The sequence below is a fragment of the Melospiza melodia genome, chromosome 2 (genome assembly GCF_035770615.1).
Source record: "Melospiza melodia melodia isolate bMelMel2 chromosome 2, bMelMel2.pri, whole genome shotgun sequence".
Lineage (NCBI taxonomy): Eukaryota > Metazoa > Chordata > Aves > Passeriformes > Passerellidae > Melospiza > Melospiza melodia.
The window spans coordinates 71,020,169-71,033,350 of NC_086195.1; the positions used below are offsets into that span (position 1 = coordinate 71,020,169).

General features: G+C 37.2%; 1 long non-coding RNA gene across 1 annotated transcript in view; it reads left to right on the top strand.

Moving 5' to 3' along the window:
* The window catches only part of LOC134415151 (uncharacterized), a 121,644-nt gene that overhangs the window by 82,562 nt on the left and 25,900 nt on the right, over positions 1 to 13,182 (top strand). Inside the window, exon 5 of the long non-coding RNA XR_010026946.1 lies at positions 8,480 to 9,211. This is a non-coding gene — a long non-coding RNA (uncharacterized LOC134415151). The remainder of the gene's footprint in view (positions 1 to 8,479; positions 9,212 to 13,182) is intronic.

Here is a 13,182-nt window from a genome sequence, read left to right on the forward strand (position 1 = left end):
ATTTTCAGGGTTGTAAGAAGCCAATGGATTTAATATAGTGATTTCCTGAACTCTCAATTCTAATTAAAATTCTGCAGGCTGACAACATAAAATACGAGTCAAAGTAATAATCCAAGGTCATTTTTGTGCTGCACAAAGTAACTTATTTGAAGTGTCATGCTGATTAGAAATGTCTAGCAGAGAACACATGGACCTTCCCTGTGCTTGCATTTGTGTGATTTATTAGCTTGAAGGACAACCTTCCACCATTGTCAAACAGACCTTGTCAAGGGAGAAAAAAGATATTGTGTAGCCTGATCAGGAACCTGACCAACCCAAAAACATTCCTCACAATGGGGCATTCATAAAAGATTTTTCTGTTCTCTATTTATTAATAATGTGAAATGTTTGTAAAACTAATATTATATATTTTTTACTATAAGACAGAGGTTTAATGAGCACAGTGCCTTGAACTCCACTGAGAGAGGGAGCAAAAAGAGAGCTGGACAGAAATATCTCTTCTGTCATTTCCAGTTTTCTACCATTTTCCCTTCCAGGGAATAGAATTCACTATTGTTAGTTGTTTGACTCTAATAAGATGTAATGTGGTGGCACATGTGAAATCTCAGTAGTTATTTATGAATAAAATGTACGTTAGAAGAACAGCAGAACTCATATAATGAAGAATAAGCACTGAAAATTTATGGCCATCTCTGCCAAATAGGTGTAATTTCCCCCCCCCCCCCCCCAAACATCATACATGATGCATTTATTCCTGAATCAGAATGAATCCTGACAGGTTGTTCCAACATGTAAATCCAAAATGATAAAAAATGTAAATATTATTTTCATTTTACAAAGCATAGTTATAATTAATCTCTCTTAAGTTCAAGTTAGTTTTCTAGTCCTCAAGAGCTCTGAAAACAGTGGAGTTCAAATTAAATTTTCTAAACCTATTCTCATTCCATTCATCATGTCTGTAATCAGACAAATTTCAGAATATATATCTTGGAATAGCTATCTAAATTTTATCTTCATCTAATAACTTCTTCTGAGATGAAGTTTATAGGAATTTTTTCAATCTTCAGTTTGAAATTTGTGATTATTTACCATTACAGTTTCCTGTCTGCGCTAGTCCTTGCCCTCAGAATTGTAATCAAGGCAAAGGTAGAAGCTATGCTAGGAAAAAAAGAGAAGAGTTCTTCACCTGGGTTGTCAGTAATAACTCATTGTAAATTGATGGTAAAGACAAGACAGGTTGAAGTTTCCAAATACAGTAGTTTGAGTAGGCCTGGGGCTTGTTAATAATAAAGAGGCTTTATATGTCACTGTCTCTTGGTCTGGGGAAACTTGACATGTCCTATTATATTCCTTTTTTTTTTTTAATTTAATTTAATGTGTTTTTTAAATTCACAAATGGGATAATTATTGCATATTTTTACTTGTGCATTTTTTATGTTTCCTTGCCATGTGCTCCCTTGGTTCAAGAAGTTTGCTGGATTTCAAAATAAAGCTTGAAAACGATCTGGCCTGGTACTATTATTTAAAGAAATGAGCTTTGCTCTCCTGCAGTAGAGACTACAAGTGTGTTTGATGTGGTCATGCCTTTCCTGCCTTGCTCAGGCCCTTGCATTTTGTGCCAGCTTTGACAGAATGTTCCTGACTAGGGATCTAAACTTATGTCCTTGTGGGCTACTGTGGCCATTATTGGTCATTTCCAGGGATGTTTGGGTGTTTTCTTCCCTTAATCTATTGCAAGTCTCAAACTTTGCACCTCTCTCTTCTGCAGAAAATGTTGGCACCCAGTTAGAAGTGAAGGTATAATGCTCTGTGGATTGTGGCAAATAAGATTTTTCATCTCCAATACTTGGTAGTGTGAGTCAGTCCTTTTCTATGGTAGTTTCAAAGCTATACGTGGTCCTGGGAGATCAGGCCCACAGCTGCCTGTGTTTTCCCATCAGGTCTGCCTGCAGAATTACACAGTCCAGCTGAAATTTTGATTTTCCTGTGAACACTTGCCAAGGTGATGTTTCAGACATCACCGTATTTGAGATCCATCTCCTCTTTCGGGGCAAGGTGAAGCCAAAAATACTTTTACTTCTCTATGCCAGACTTGCAGGCTGGCAATCAATGTGTTTTATTTTGAACTTAAACATTCATTTCTTGATGATAATAGTGCTTGAAGCCAGAAGAAAGAAAATATGGTGACACAGTGCAAAGCACATTTCCTGGAAACATGAAAATTTTGTTGCCCCATTTCTGGCTCTATCAACGTCTTCCCTGGAAAATATTAAAGGTGGCTTATACTGCTGAGAGATTTCCATGCTGGGGGAGAGGAGGAGGTGTGGATGATGTGCCACCTCCATGTCCTGTGAGCTCCTTGTGCCAAATCCATTCCCTGCCTTTATGCAACAGGAAACAGAAACCAGCTATTCAGTCCTCTGGGTAACGTGTACAAGAGTGAAAATGAGCAAAAAGGTAAAAAGCCCTCTTTATTTTCTCTTGTTTTATCATTTGGAAGGTAGGTCTCTGTGAATGACTTGCTTGAAGAACACATTTCCTCAAATATCTATAATCTTTGTTTATGTACACACAGTTATAAGATATTTGTGCTTAGCTCTTAGCACATGGCGTATTTCTTCAATTTCCAGAGCATTTGCATGTGCTTTATAAATAGTCTGAACAGGAAAATAAGACTGAAAGACTTTAGGTAAACTATTCAGATGATGATGATGATTAAAAATAATTGGAGCTCCATTAATATGGTGCTATTATAAAAACAAATGGAAAAGTACTGGGATGAAGTATGAAAGGAGAGATATGAAAGGTTCATGGAAGATAATTACATTTCAGTCATTTTGTATTGCAAAACACAATCATGTTTTAATACTCTATTTTGTTAAGGAAAAAAAGACTCCTGACTTTGATTTTCCATACCATTGTTCAATTTTTAATAAAGAAATTTCTATATTTAATTACTTACAGATTTCATGTTTAAGTATGACATAGCTGAAGTTACAAAATATTCATCTTGAAATCTTTTTACTTGCCTGCTGCCAAGAAATAACATAAAATGGGATGAAATCTATGTTTTAATTTAGCTCCAAATTAAAAAAAAAAACAAAAAAAAAAAACTTGGAGTTTTTTTTTGAGACAAGACAAATATTTAAAATAAAAATATTATTTTTTTCACAAAAGTTTTAAAAGTAAAAAAAATTATGATGATATATTTTGTGCTTGGGTAGGTGATTTTCTGTAGTTATTTTCCATTGCATATCTCTTTTTCCTTGTCACACTGTGGTAGAAACTGATTTGACCATTGTCTCACGGGGTGATCACCTGTCACCTCACACTGTGCTGATGCTTCTGTTGTTTCCTATGCTGCCCATGGTCTGTGGTGGATGAGTATGGGAGCGTTATTTGTCACTTATTTAATTCTCCTTGCTCCTAAACCTTCTTCAATTCCCTGCTCCCCTGAGAATGACTCTTCTCTCTTTCATTTTCACCGCCAGGAGAGGCACCATTTTTCATTTTCTTCATGTTCTAGTGATTTAGCTACACCTTTTCCTTTGGGGAAACTTCTGCAAAGTCAGGCTTGGATAATTGCAATAGAGCCAAAACAGGGGCAATACCTGCTTCTGTCTGAAAATCCTCGGTAGTGTTTTTTCTGAGCATTTCTAAATAGTCCCCAAGACAGGACACATGTAAAACTGTGCTCCACAGCTCACAGTGTGCCTGCACTGTGCAGGAAGAAGAGCAGGAGCACAAGTTAAAGCTGACCCACACACATTACTGCCAGAATGAATGCTGCATTTGAGTCAAGAAGTGACATTGCTGTGCTCATTGGGCGCTACCTCCAACCCGTCTGCTTCTTTCATGGCTCAAGTGGCTCAGGCAGTGCCACATGGGGTACTTATAGTAACCATCAAGTCTTTCACCATTTTAATTTTAGGTCTTATTTCATGTTGATGAGAAGGGATGAGACTACACAGAGATCATTTGGAAGAAAAATCCAAATTCTGCACTTGTTCTGTATTTCTCTGAAGTATATTGAGATAGCTAACTATTCGAGTATTCAAGAAGTGATATTCCACCTGGAAAAATCTTTAGCTAGGGGTATAGTATTTGGGATGAAATATTTAGTGATTTGAGTATTTTGAGATGACATGCTTACTGTATTGATTTCTTCCAACTGCATAAACACCCATTAAATACAAAACTACGAAATGTCTTCACACTCTTCCAATCATCCATCTGCTTAGTTACATCCATTGGGAATAACCCAGAAGCACAGAACAGACTAATGTGTTTCCAGCTGCTGCAAACGTTCTGCAGGGCTCCCTGCTGTCAGCAGAAGGATGACCCTCACAAAGGACAAGCTGTTATAAAATGTGAGGTGTCCATCTCATGGTTTGGAGAACACATCCAACTTGTGGCACATTTGGAGAGCAGTCAAGGTGCACAGAGAAGGTGGTTTTCTGGGTAAGAGGTTGGTGATTCAGAGTATTTCAGGTTAAAAGTAATGTTAACAACCCACCTGGGAGGCAATAAATAGCTAGTCTTCTACCAAAGTGTCATGTAATGTTTTAGTAGTAAGAGAAGAGCAGGGCAAGAACTGTCTGAGGAAAAAGAGAAAACGGTAATAAATTCTTCAATTTGCTCTCACTCTACTGCAGCTTTCCACAAAGACGAACCAAGTTACTGCTGTGAAGGGCAGTTTGATACATTGTGCCTCAAAGTGGACACCTTAGTGTATCCTCTTAGCTTTTTTTTTCTTATGGTTGTTTTGCAGCTCATTTTGTATTTATCACAGCATTTTTTCCCTTTGTTTTTTTTCCTTTCTTTTCTTTTTTTTTTTTTTTTTTTTTTTTTTTTATATTTTCTCCCAAAAATTCCCTACCTTCTTCACTTTCTTATTTGATTGCTCCTTTCTTCTCTCCATATACACAAAAATAAGTCGAAGTGCCTTTTTTCTTCTTGCAGCATTGCCTAGCTGTTTGGCTTGGAAGTGTTCATGGACAGCTAGATTTCCTTTTGAAGCTGAACGTTGACTTTCAAAGTCAGATTGGGAACAAATTTTAAAGCTCCTTCACTGAACTTCTTAATTCAAAGCTAAAATTTAAGCAGGCCAACTCTCTTAGAAGTGAATGCCACAGGCAGGAGGAAGGACAAATGTGATCTAAGTTGCCTTCCAAGAGACTGAACATCAAAGAACAATCACTACCCATTCCCCGAGCTATGCAGAGGGCTGGATTTCCTGGGCAGACTTATTCTCAGTTTCAAATCTTGCTCTTAGGACAAAGGCTTTCAAGTTAAGGACTAAATTTTTCAGTATCCCTAGTAGCAATGCACTGTGTTAACCAGTCAAAGGGCAGTCAGTGGGAGTGAAGGTTTTTCTTATTATCTTCAGGATTTTGATTCTCTAATTTAGGTAGAAGTTTTCACACCAAAGGTGTTCCCTTCACCCCAGTTATTTCTTCCTGCTCCTCTTCCCCAGCCTGGGTCTCAGAAGCATTTCCAACAGTTTGTCTTAGTTGAGTTTCTAATAAAACTAAGCTGGTGCTTCTTGACCTGTTCCAAATTTCACTCTTATCAGATATTCTTTTTTTCTTAATAATTTTCAAGTTCAGAAAGACATCTTCTGAGCAGGACAGAGGATATGGAAGAAAATAGAGACGAAAGATTAGAAGAGGAGGGCTTCTTTCCTTTCCTTCCTTTCTTCCCTTTCCCTATTTATGCATCCCTCACTCTTCTCTCCCTGAGTGCCTGGTCAGAGGCAACCCCTGCACCCTCAGTTCCTCTGTAATGGCAGAGCATGTTTGGTCTTGGCTTTATTACAGATCCTGTCACATTTGGGAAGGAAGATCCAAAAGTTCTCATGTTACCCTGCCCCTTTCTCACAGAACATGAACTACAGCTCAATACACCTTTGAAAATCAGGGACAGACAAAAGGCAAAAAATCTAACTAAGAGTAACTTTAATATAGAAACTACTATCTTAAACTTGATGGCAATTGCAGTGACTTATTAGTGGTTGCATGTGGTTTAGGAGATAGAAATGTAATGTGTTGGCAACTGTTACATTTTGCTTCTTCTAGTGCTCGGCTGCATGAAAATATCAATATATTGAACCAACATATACTAGGATCAGTGCTTTATTCCATGCTGAGAGACTGGTATCACTTTAAATAAACCAACACACTCATAGCAATAAAACTCTCCACTTCAAATAAATCCTAGATGAATAATAATATATAGTGTTTCTGAATGCTTTTCATGAAATTAAAATTCTATTCAGATTAGCACAGTAGCCAAGCCTTGTTTACTATGACCTCTTCTGATTCAGGTAGGAGACACATTTCTCTTTCAGTAGCAACACAAGGAGCTTGGAATTTTTTTATGTTCCTGACAAGAATCTTCAGTATCTGTTTAGAAAAACTTCACGGTTTCATTTTTTTTCCAATTTTTAATTTTTTGTTGTTGTAAAACCATAAACCTTATACATCCTCAGGCACTCATGTCAGGAAAATGAGAAAAGAGATGCTCCTAGATGACACATGAACGCAGAGAAGATTAATTTTAAATTTGAATATTTTGATTTTCAGATTATTTGGATGATTTGCTTTCACAGAATAAAATATCTCCTTGTAGTTTGGTCAATAAAAGAAAGACAAGTACTTTTCTTCAATATCTGCAATCTTAAAAGACTAATAATCATCAAAGAAAAAAGACATCTGGGATACTTACGCTTTACAATTGCCCTCCAATTCAAGTGTATTTTTATGTTTTTCTTTTCTACAGAAATGACATTGAAAGTTTCAGTCATTGTCTCTATGAGGAAAATGTGTTCTTTTTCTCCCGATTTAAAAATTTCCCACTGTTCGGCGTCCCGCAAAGTCGTATTATTGAAGTGATAAATTAGATTTTATTGCTTACTGAGCAACGATTGGACTTCTGCTAATCATTCCTAATGAAGCAAATCATGTTAACAGTGGGTTGCAAGAAAATCATTGCCAGTAATTTTATTTTAAGGAACCTATTTTTATAAATTAGATAAGGGAAATTAAAAAAAATATTGTTGCTTGATAAAATGCAAAGGATTGAAAAGAATATGGCATTTTCCAAATATGGATCATGAAAATACTTTTTTTCTAGCACCAAATTCTCACTGGGTTTATGTGTCAGAAAATACAAAGCAGTAAATATTTGTAGAAGAACAGAGGATGAATCCTTTCCTTTTGTTAGAAGAACCTGTGTGGACACAGGAGACTTCCTGGTGTATTGTTATTAGATGATGAGATTTCATTTCACTCTCTTAATTAACACCTCAGACTCAAGCATCCTCAGGATTGCTTGCTAGTTATTAATATTTCAGATAAGGTGAACAAAGTTTCAACACAAATAAAAGCAGTGATCACATACTGTCCCTGGAGGCGCTTCAGACAATGGAAAGAAGGGCTGGTCTACAGTGGCTGCAGTTTTTAAATTTCATTGCCCACATGGTTTTATATTTTCCCCCTCCTTGTTGAATGAAGGCCGTAGATCTGGACCCCAGATCCACGTGGATGTGCCCTGTGGGTCCCAGTCCTCTTGCACTCCAAACCACCAGTAATCACCACTTTCTTCCTTACTTCCTTCATCTTTCTGACCTGAAACTTTTATTAGTCCATTTTTCCTATAACCCTACTCTCTCTATAATCTAGCCCCTGTGTGCAGCTGCACAATTTCCATCAGACAGAAAACTCCAGGAGATGATGGAAATAATGTTAAATGCTTACCTTGGTGAGCTAGGTGTCATGAAAGTGGCTGTGAGCCTGACAGAAAAAACTAGTATGGATTTAATAAGAAACGACAATAATTTTCCTAAAAAAGAGACATTGAAAGGCATCATCCAGAAAATTTAATAAGATACAGCACTGTGGAAGAGTGCAAACACCTTTTCTTTCTGGGCTTGAATTTATTTACTGTGTAATGAGGTTTTTTTGGTTGTTGGTGCTGTTATTGTTTTTTCATCTCTAGAGCGAAAAATTTTCCTGAAAGCATTTAGCTCCTCAAACTGGGAATGGGACTGGGAGCTGCTCTTCTGCATGTGTGGGGTTCAGAAAGTTATCTGTACAGCTGGATGAGGGAAAGGTTTGGGTCTTTACTTGCCATAAACTCAATAACCAATATTTAAGTCAAAAAATGCTGTGCTACCCAAAATGCCACTGTTGGTGTTTTAGGTAGGCATGAATGATGGTTAAAGACAGATACCAGCCAAATAGTTTTGTCATATGACTGAGAACTTCACAGAATGATCCCATGGTGAGTGATTTGCTCCCTTAAATACAGAATTAGTTGTCACTTTAACATAAGTATGAAGAAAATATTGGATTAGAATTAGTATGTAGATGATGTAAATAAGGAGACTGCTTACTTTTGTTTTCCTAAAACTTTTATTGATCTACATTGTAACCTGAGAGTTTTTTCTGTGTTTTCAATGTTTTTTTTCATCTTACAGATTCTGAAAGTGAATTTAGAAGACCTTTGAAAGAATACTGGGAAATTTTGGAGAGTCCTTTGAAGAATTCCATCCTATTACTTTGCACAGTAGCTCACATAAAAGAGGTCTGTGTAGTGCATAATAAGAGTCAGCTCTCCTAAATGTCTCCTTACGAAAACAGTAGATTTCAGTCTTTCTGTTTCAGACTGACCTTCCCCACACTCACTTTTTGAGGCTACTCGTATAAAAGTTACACTTGAGGACACACATTTCTGAATTGTCCTTGAGGAGGAACACAGGACTCGCCTCTCAGGCTCCACCTGCCCTTGAAAGCCCTGCATTACACGGCCTATCCATTCCAGCCTACCTTGGTTTTACATGTCTTATTTAGACCTTGGCAGAAGGCACTGACACCCTGGCAATGAACTGGCAGGGAACATCCAGCCCAGGGGGCTTGGGTACTTATTTTATGGTACTGGCTGATGTCTGCGGTTCTGCAGGAGGGTATTGGAGCTTCTCTTCACTGCCGCATTGAGCTGCTCAGTCCAAATTAAAACAACTGCTACTATAGTCCACTTAATTTTTCCTTAAATTACTTTGAAGTTAATCTAGTTTCATGGACTTTCACTGACTTATTAAATTCCACCTGCAAAGATAGAAAGTTCTCTAAAAAGAATCTTTATGAAGTGAAAATTTGACACGATGAAACAGCTCAGACAATGTTAAGAAGTGGAACAGGACACATGAAAGGTTGGTACTTCTGTATATTAATTTCTCCATTATGTCAGTCTGCTGAAAACAACTCAGTAATAACAGTCTTGTGGGCATAGTAATAAAACCTACTCTGCTTAGTGCATCTACACTTTTTTCAGAGGGACAAATATCATGGTTTAGGAAGGGTATTCCCCAATTTAATAAGCCCACTACAAAGAAACCCTCAAGCTGCCCCCCTACCTGCCCTCCAGTGGGAGACACAAAAGGCAGAGATCAGGTAGAGACAAGAACAATTTACTGGAAACAGCAATGAGCTAAGGAAACAAACAGTAACAGCAACAATATCAATAACAAAAGTGTACAAAGAGAGGGTGATTTATATGCAAAATGCTGACCAAGCCCGGGACAATATTGGACCCTCAAGGCTCCTCCCCCTGCCCCTGGTCTGCTTCAGCCCTTTTTCAACCTGAAAAATACAGGTCTAAACTCTTCACCTGGACTCATTTAATAGCCATCTGGAGATCCTTTGAAAAAGGTGATTCATTTGCTCAGAAAGCTGTCCCTGAAAGTGCTCATCTCTTTCCATCCACTACAAAGCAATCTTGGGCAATTAGCTATAACTGCTCACAGCCATCTTAGAGACCTGAGTTTTGGAAAGCTAATGCTGAAAGCTCCTGCTTAGAAGGGGAGACATTGGCCACATAAAAAGCATTATCCTCACCTCCATTTTAGAGATGGACAGGTTAGGCAAAGAGGCTGCTAGTTGTTTACTCAGTGTCCTGTCCTGTACTATGGCAGTAATAGGTGCCCCATGAAATTCTGTACATTAACCATAAAATAAGCTATTAGGATGGCCAGGCATCTAAGTTTATATAACAGCATGACATGAGAGATTGTGGATTGTTTTTAACCTATTTATAACTTCACTGATTGAATTAATAGCTTAGATTTCAGGTCCTAATAAAACCAGCACATGCAATATTTGGGAAATTATCTCCAGATTGCTGTTATTTTTTCTACTGATACTCAAATAATTTTTATAGATTGATAAGCAGTTTTGAAAATGGTCAAACTGCATCTGGCTTCAGGATTTGGACATAATGACTTGACTGCAACAGATGTCATGTTTATGTCAGAATGATGCATGAGTCACACTATTCTGCCATGTTAAAAGGAACACTTGCTATTTTTAGAATTTGGCTTATAAACAAGCTACATTTCCATTTGCTGCCCAAGGGTGAAAGAGTAGCTGTCACTTTACTGATTGCACATACTCCACCATATGTCCGAACCCTGAACTCCTGCAAAGTTGGGTGGAAAAATCAAACGCAAAGTGAAACTTTCTTTCTCTCTCTCTGTCTTTGTCTTTTCAAGCATGAAAGCTTTAGGGCATTATTTTCATGGTTTATCTCATTGTTTCCATCAACAGAGTGCAAGAATCAATCAATGATTATAAGGCTGCCTTGTGTGTGGTTTTAAAAATGACTGGGCTTTTCAGGGATTTGTACTCTTGACCCACAAGACAACAGCAATTTTTGGAAATGAAATTCTAAGGTTACTTAATTCTGTATCACCACTGCTGACAAATTTCTAAATTTGTGCCTTCTAGATATATTTTTGTGACCATAATATCCCTTGTTTTTTCCAACTTTTAAAACAAAAATAGATATGTCTTTGTATGAGAACTCTCCCTTGCTCTTGTTTTTGTCCCACTGAGGAAAAAATAAAAGAAGAAAAACATTTAAATTATGCAGTCATTTTCAGGAAAAGAGGGCTTTCATTGTTTGGCAAGGAACTAAGATGAGAAGAATGTTGGACTGTGTTTTGGAAAGCCCAAAACATTTATTTTGTGTCCTGTTATTTTACGTTATTTCACTAACTTCAGATATATTTCTACTTAATGTAGTCCCTGTAGTCATTGTTTATTTGGGTTGAACACCCTGGTCTAAACTAATTCTTGATGCAACTCTGGTGTTTCTCTCAAATTGCAGCAGGGATGACATTATCCCAACTTTCTGTTCTTGTTTCATCACAAGGCAGAAGCTACTGTGACCAAGATGCAACAACATTAAAAAATCAGCTCCCCAGAAAATTCGTGACAGAAAATGAGACTTGACGGACTGACTGGAATAACCCAGACTCTAGTCTAGAGAATATATTAGAGAGCCAACACTATAATTGTAATTGGGAATGAAAAAGAGGGGGATGAGGCATAAAAGAAAAGTCTATATGAACATGAACCTATGACTAAGAATTTTTAAAAATAAGTTGGTATCAATTTTCAAAAGATTTTGATGGAAATTGGGAAAAGTGAATACAGAAGACCTGACAGCAACAAAGATCTTCTTTCTGTTCCTTGCTTTTCCCACTGCAGAACAGAAATTAGCCCTATAATTTTAAAGCTTTTCCTTAAACCTAGGTATTTTTTGCATGTATATGCAAAAATATTTTTGTGTATGTATATTCATATATATATATGTTTTCAGATAAGCATAGGCCTTAATGCTTCTTCCAAAGGAGTCTCTGGTTAAGAGAGGAACAGAAAAGTGAATTTGGGCATATGCAAGCCTTCTGTTTGTGATGCTCAAATTGCTTCTCTCAAGCTGATTGTGCTCTTGGAGCAGTGTCTCTGAGCCCAAATTCCTCAGGTGTGTCACATTGGTTAATGGAGAGCCTGATCAGACAGATCACTTTTACCTGTTCATAAGGGCTAGGAACTTTACACTGTCCTCAAACTGTGATCTGAATCCAGTTAGCCATATGGCTTCCAATAAAGGTCAGTTTTAATAGTAATTAAATGGTGTTTCTTGTCAGCTGTGAAATATTTCAAAACTGTAAGTATCTCTTAATATTTTTCTCTGTATTGAAATCTTTCACATTCTCTTCATTAAGTAGACATAATTCATAGACACTGTCTTTGGCCAGATGTTGCTTTAAATCAGCTTCATGTTACTCAGAAAAATGTTGTTTTCAGTGATTTATATGTATTTTTTTTCTGCTTGCCATCACTGACAAGCCTGTCTTCATTTTTTTGCCTGCATTAGACTTATTTTGGGAAGGAAAATAAAGCATAGCAATGGCTTTTGTTCAGCTATTGAAAAGGATTTGATTCTACATAACTTAAAGCAAGGAGAATTTGACAGGGTTTGAGTGCTAGTCCTGGCAGACTATAACTGTATGAAATGTTTTTTTTATTCATTGTAGATCGTGCAACTTATTATACCAGTAAAGAGGCTCTAGGAGTATAGAACTAACTCTTGATAATGCTGAGAATCCATCATGTTCACATATACATTGCCCACTGAACTGTGACACTCCGAATAATTAGTGTTATCGACTGGTAGGGCTTAGGGTGTGCTCATGGGCTAAGAGGCAGCAGATCAGAGAGGTGGTGATTCCACTCACAGCGTGGAATTAGTGTGAAATGGAGGTTCTCCTTGTCCATCCACAGGAGCGGGAATAGCCCATTAGATTCTGTCCTCCAGTGGCCTGCTTCTGAATACCAGTGCAGCAATGCCTGAAAATATCAAAATGCCTTATAAAAGAGCAAGCATGTGATTCTCAAATGTATTATTTAAAGTAATGTGAATTTAAGCATTTTTTTAACAATTGGGATTGACAACATTGCAATATAACACTACTGTAATAAGATAATATTGTGTGCTTAAAAATGCTATTAATCACATCTGATATAATTGTTTTTTGTTTAACAAATGTCTGTTTCTACCACCAAGTTAATAACTTGCACTGAAAGCTTCATTGGGTTTAATTATGGAATACTCTGAGCAAACCAAACAAACTTTTCTGCCTTTCAGGGGCCAGAGCAGGCATTGCTTCAAGGATTAATGTGCATTAGATGATGAGTGAAAATGGAATGTGAAATTCTTAGCCCACTTGGGAGCTTCATGGCTTTAATTTTTACACTGAAGATGAAGTATATAGCCTGTCCTGAAAAGTGAAATTTTAGAAACTGTTTTGCATTTGAGTATATGTTCATAGAAATTGGG